The sequence below is a fragment of the Nicotiana tabacum genome, chromosome 18 (assembly GCF_000715075.1).
Source record: "Nicotiana tabacum cultivar K326 chromosome 18, ASM71507v2, whole genome shotgun sequence".
Lineage (NCBI taxonomy): Eukaryota > Viridiplantae > Streptophyta > Magnoliopsida > Solanales > Solanaceae > Nicotiana > Nicotiana tabacum.
In genome coordinates this window covers 143,817,985-143,824,279 of record NC_134097.1, presented here as the reverse complement: position 1 = coordinate 143,824,279, position 6,295 = coordinate 143,817,985, and the positions used below count along the sequence as shown (strand labels likewise).

At 33.9% G+C, this 6,295-nt stretch overlaps 1 long non-coding RNA gene across 1 annotated transcript; it reads right to left on the bottom strand.

Moving 5' to 3' along the window:
• Positions 1 to 3,840: 3,840 nt before the first annotated feature.
• Positions 3,841 to 6,065, bottom strand: LOC142172990 (uncharacterized). The gene is made up of 2 exons (XR_012702364.1): positions 5,203 to 6,065; positions 3,841 to 5,092 (listed from the first exon to the last, which is right to left on the bottom strand). It is a non-coding gene; the product is annotated as an uncharacterized LOC142172990 (long non-coding RNA).
• Positions 6,066 to 6,295: the final 230 nt, after the last annotated feature.

Genomic DNA, 6,295 nt, shown 5'->3' with positions numbered 1-6,295 from the left:
GATGGCAACAGCTCATTCAATTTTTCAGGTATTTATAGTCTACATGAATTCTTTTTTATCTTCCATCCAAATTTCTTTTATTGATAAGAAACTTAGAATAGAAATGAGACTTAATCAAATCAAGGATCATGTACATCAAATAAATCTGTCTAACTATTCATGAACATGAATATTCGGTACTTGTGCCGGTGGAAAATAGCAGATACTTGGTGGATTATTTAGTCGTGGTGCGCGCAATTAAGTGGCAAAAAGTTCAAACATAATAGTAACTAAGTAGCAATGTATTTATATGTAAACTATGTATTGACTCTCGTTAATTTTTTGGAATTTACTTTTATATATTTTGACTCCCCTTAACGAAAATTCTGGTCCCGGCCCTGATTTGAACCACGACAATTGTTTGACCTATTGAAATGCTTATATAGACTTAGTTTGAAATCGACCAATATAAAGTTAGCTTCTATTTTTGGCCAAGACTCGTAAAAGAGTACTGTCATCGGAAACAGCCTCTCTACCCATCGGGATAGGGATAAGGTCTTATTATACACTATCCTCCTCAAACCCTACTCATGATATTTTATTGGATCGTCATTGTTGTTCTACTCGTAAAAAAATGTTATGAAACTGTAATTCATAAATATTTCGTGTAATGTTGGTACATATGCCAGGTAAAAAGAAGAAGTCAGAGCTCGCAAAACTACAGAAGGAGTATGATGACAAAATAACAGCCATCAATGAGCTAAAGAAAAAGAAAGAAGAAATGAAGCTTCAATTGGAAAAAAAGGAAATTTCAGAAGAGAAGAAAGAGGCTTTCAGAAAATTGACTGAAAAATATCAAAGTATGAAAGATGAATATGATTCCCTTTTGGTTGAGAAATCAAAGGGAAAAGAATAATATCTTAACAGTCTGTTCGGGTTGTTCGTTTCATAATGTACCGTTTTGCACGGTATTGTATTGTTGATGCAATGTTTGGATTTACTGTACTATTTGTCGTATAGTAACTAATAAGTTTACTAAAATATATCCTTAATTATTGTATATGTTTGTGTGTAATTAACTCAATAATTGAAGAAATTATCTCATAAGTCCTCAATCATCAATAATGCAACTTAACATTTGTTCCAATTTTGTAATTTTAATTTTAATTTTAGTTTCACAACAAGCTTGAAAATCTAAAGAATCTTGAAGATACAACTTACCATATATAAGCAGGCAACTAATAATTTACAAACTTTAAATAAACTCAAAATCAAAGAACAATAATAAACATAAAAGGATATTAAAAAAATAAAGCAAGCTAGTAGGAGAATATACTATTGAAAGCTAGCTAATGAACCTACTCATATTTAGCTAAATGTATCATGGATTAAAAATTAAAAGATCTCATAAATTATCTTGTTATTCTTATGCCCATTATTGCTCTCATATTTAGCTAATGAACTCGTACCCCTTCTTTTTTAAATTTTTATTTTTCCTTTATCTATTTTTATCATTTATATATAATTTAAGTGTAAGACATATACAAAGTGAAATCTAATAAAGTTATAGTATTATAACTTTCTACATAGTTCAAATGAGAAATAAATTAACAAGTAAATTTTAATTAGCTTTAAATTCCTAAATATTAAAAAAATAATTAAATGGCTATTAATGAAGTGCTTCTAATAATATTTAATTTTTTATGTTAAAGATCAAGTTTGAAAAGAAAAATAAAAAGGTTAGTTTTAAATGAAAAAAACTTACCCGCACCAGGTATTTATACCAGGTTTAGTTAAATTAACCACACAAGACAAACTAAGGTCTGTACATAACATTTACAATTGTAAGGTTGCCGTCACCGTCCGTTCTTCTTCTACCATTTTGGTATGTTTTGAAGCTTTGGGTCATTCTTTCTTTAGTTTTGCATTTCTTGATTGCAAATCAGAAGCCACAATTCTAAAATTATAACTTGGTTGGAATTTTTCGTGTAGAATGATCGGTACTAGTATTTTGAAACTTTTGGGAAGAGAAGCTTATCTTTTGAATTTTGATGGTAGAATTATAACGACTCGGTCGTTCGTTCTAAGAGTTTAAGTCTCATTTCCCCCATCTATACTTATTTATGTGTTGTTCAGCTGCGTGAGTTGTATCGAGCTGGTAGGTTTGGGTTCAAAGTAGTTTTGGAGGGAAATGAACACTTAGTCTCTTAGTTAGAAAGCTAAGTTAGAAAAGTCAACCGAAAGTTGACTTATGAATAGATGAATTCGGATTTGAATTTTTATGATTCGATTGGCTTCGTTGATTGATTTTAGACTTAGAAGTATGTCAGGAATGTAATTTAGAGGTCAGTGGTAGAATTAGGCTTGAATTAGCGAAAGTTGAAAATTTTGCAAATTTTGGTCGACCGTGGAAAAAGTAGGTATCGGGGTCGGAATGAAATTCCGAAAGTTGAAGTAGGTTCGTAGTGTCATTTGTGACATGTGTGCAAAGTTTTAGGTCATTCGGAGTGGTTTGATAGGTTTCAGCATCGTTGGCGAATTTTGGTAGTTTAGAAGTTCTTAGGCTTGAATTCGAGGTTGATTTGGTATTTTGGTGTTGTTTTGGGTGTTCTGGAGGTTCGACTAAGTTTGGGTAGTGCTATATGACTTGTTGGAATTATTGGTTAAGGTCCCGAGGGCCTCAGGTGAGTTTCAGATAGATTTGGGTTGTGGTGCGCTTGTTTTTCTTATATTTCGACATGGTTTCTTCAAGCATAAATGATATCATATTAAACAAACGAGCTCCGATTTCTTTTTTGATTGAAGCATTAGATCCGTATCGTAATTACAGACCCGTAGCAAAAAGAATGGTCGAATTTGGACATTGTATGAAGATTTTATGATCATTTTACTAAGAATTAGGTTGCCTGATTTTCATATTAATTACGAAATTGCCACTGACGGCGTATTTAAAAATCTGAACTATTTGCAAATATTGAAACCAATATATCTCATTCATTATAAGGTCAAAACGAGTGATTCAAAAGTCTAACTTGACTAGAATTTCACAAGGAATCCATTAGAGGCATAAAAAGTGAGTTTCAGAATCGTTTAGCACAAGAAACGAGGTAGAATAACTGACAGAAAATATATAAAATAAGGGTTTGTTCATTCGGTCATATTTTGAGTTGGGGAGCTTGGATTTGGGCGATTTTGGAGGCGATTTTCACCATAGGGATTGGGGTAAATGTTCTCTACTCGGTTTTGGTTATATTTCATGAATCCATCTTCGTTTTTGGGATTTGATTGATGATTTCAAAGTGAAATTGAGGAAGTTAGAGCTTGAGTTTTGGATAGTTTTAGGTAGGGATTTGAGGGACCAACAGAGTTCGATTTTGATAAATTTTATATGGTTAGACTCGGGAGAGGACGAGGTTTATTATTTTGCCATTTTTACTGATTTTGAGATGTGAGCACGGGGCCTGGGTTTTGGCCGATTTCGGATTTCTGGCATATTTATGTAGTTTTTATTGTGGAGTTCGATTCTGTAGACTATGTTGATAGTAGTTGTCACACCCCTTTTTTAAATAAACCTCACTAACCCTCTTAAAAATATTAAAAGATTTAGTAAAGCTTGAAAAAGGTTTTTAATTAAAAAGTGACAAAATTATGTTCAAAAAGATTTTTCAGAGTCGCCACCTGACATTGGTTTCGGTGTGCCAGGTCACCATTTTTTAGAAATAATTTTTCCCTTTTAAACACTTTGGACTCCAAAATTAAGTCTGTACCAGAGATTTGGGTAAGGGGATTCATTTGACTCGGGGAGAAGGTGTTAGGCACTCCCCAAGTCCCGTAACTAATACGGTTGCATACTCGATCAAGTTGGCTTCTAAAAATATTCAATTGAAGTAGAAAGCACAGAAAGGGAAAATATACACACAAAAGGTTCGAGGTCGTCCCCACCTAAATAAAAGAAAAAGAAAAATGAAAATAAAGTGAAAATACTATAAGTTCTACTATCAATCTCCAAATACAAATACTTCGAGGCATACCCCGGAATAAAATATATACAAATCCTTCGGGGAATTCCCCGAATAAATTTAACTAAGGGAACAACCTCTCGCCTCGAAACGAACAAAATCCTAAGGCTTGCCTACCCAAGTGTGGTCGGCCTAAGCATGCTCCTAACGGACAATGTAATAGAAGTAAAATAAGTAAAACTAAAGAGATAAAAATTAACTTCAAGCTCACTTCCTTTTAACCGTCCATCTCCATTCCCACGCAACAAATAAACAAGTTACTGCTAACTGAACGAGTAGGAAGCATAAGCATTCAAACAATGAAAGCACTTAAAGCAAATGAGAATTGCAATAGAGAATTCTAATAAAACAATGCTATTTCACTCATGAAGACTCTTAATATAATTAACGAGACTTCCTAATCCCTTCACTCTTTGCAAGTTGTTTATTTACAAAAGAGCTTTTAATCATGACTTGAACCACAGAGGCATTCCAAGCATCCAAACACAATATTAAAGCTTTTAAAACTACTGTAAAACTAAAACTAAGGACGAAAATCTACAAGTAGGTTGACCTCCCCTGCCTCGAACATTTAAAGATCATAAATATATACATAATCCAACTCAGTGAACTAATTTACATAGATTTTAAACACTTAAACAAGAGAGAGTTGTGAACCATATGAATCCATTTGCCATGATGGTGAACTTGAAGTCCTTTGAATGAAATTACAAAATCTAACACCAAATAATCCACAGGTTCGAACTATTTGAGCTTTCTAAGTGACGTAACTTTAATCTGTTTTTACTTCTCGTATTTTCCATACATACATACTTTTTCACTAAATTCAAATCATAGGATAAAGGAAACATCCATGACCAGAATATGAAATTGTGCTAATTTACTAATAACATGAAATAAGTTTCAACAGTAATCGAGTCTAACCTCATTAGAATTGTCATATCTCATCCCAATATTTACCATTTTTGCAGGTTTAATCTTCAAAATCAAGATATCCGTTCAACTTGCCATATTAGATCCTTATAAAAGACTTCTAGCAGTGATTGAGCCATTCAAATTTGCAAACTAGCACACACTTTCAAGCTCATTTTTGACTAGAAAAAAGTAGCAGAAAAGATTTAAGCGAGAACAAACCAATAACATGATCATCACCAAAGAGAAACACAATTCACAACAGAAATAAAAGAAAGGAATAGAAATGAACCTGTTAAGCTGAAATCCTTCTAAATAACAATGGAAAAATCAGCAAATACACACTCCTCGAATCGAAAGAAAATCCGACGAGAAACAGCAAGCAAAATCGAATGACGGAACCAGAACTCGAACGACGAACACGACTCCGACCTCGAACAAACTCGAATGGCGAACGAATCTTGGCTCAATCAACCTCCATGTTGAAGCCGAAACCAAAAGAAGAAACTAAAATATTTTTTGGGATATTTTCTGATTTTTTAAAATGGAGACAAGTTGAAACAAAAATCTAAACTCAAACTATTTTTTTGGTATTTTTGTTTTTCTGGAATTTGAACTCAACTGAAAATGGACCAAAATGAGAAGAAAAGAAGAAACTCCCTCTTAAAACCCAAATTTCTTTCCAAACCCTTTTCTCCAAATTCTCTCCCAAATTTCTGTCCCAAAAACCTCAAATATATATAGCAGCCCTAGAAACTTCCTCCTCCTCTCCAAGAAAACTCGTGTGGCCCCCAACAAGATCCGAAAATCCCACTTTTAACAAAAATCAGAAAATGGAAGTCTTGGATCAAAATTTTAATCCAACGGCTCCCAATTTCCAACATTTATCTCAAGGATTCGAATTTTTTGTTTAAACAAAAGAAATAAAAGAAGAAATCTACGTGAATCGAATTGAAATGATGAGATTTGGTACAATTTGAGTGACGTGGAAGAAGGAGAGGAAAGTAGGAGGGCCAGTGAGTGAACTCGACGGGTTTGGTGAGTTTTCCGGCGAGTTTGGGTAGCTTAGAGGTGGGCTGAAGCTTGAGAGGTTGGGATGCGCCGTTTGGGTGTTCTTCATTAGGGTTAGGGTTTGAAAAAATGATATTTATATGGGGCGAGGGACTGACTGATGACCATCGGATTAAAATTTATTGATGGCTGAGATTTAATGGAGAGGTAGGGCGGGTTGGACGGGTATTTGGGGCGGGTCAGTCCGGTTAAAAGGGAAGAGGAATGGGCTGCCCCCATTTTAGGCTCAATCTTGGCCGAAATTGGGCCTCAAATTTGGACTATAACCCTTTAAATCCATCAATTTAATAAACTTAAACCTTTTCTTTATAAAA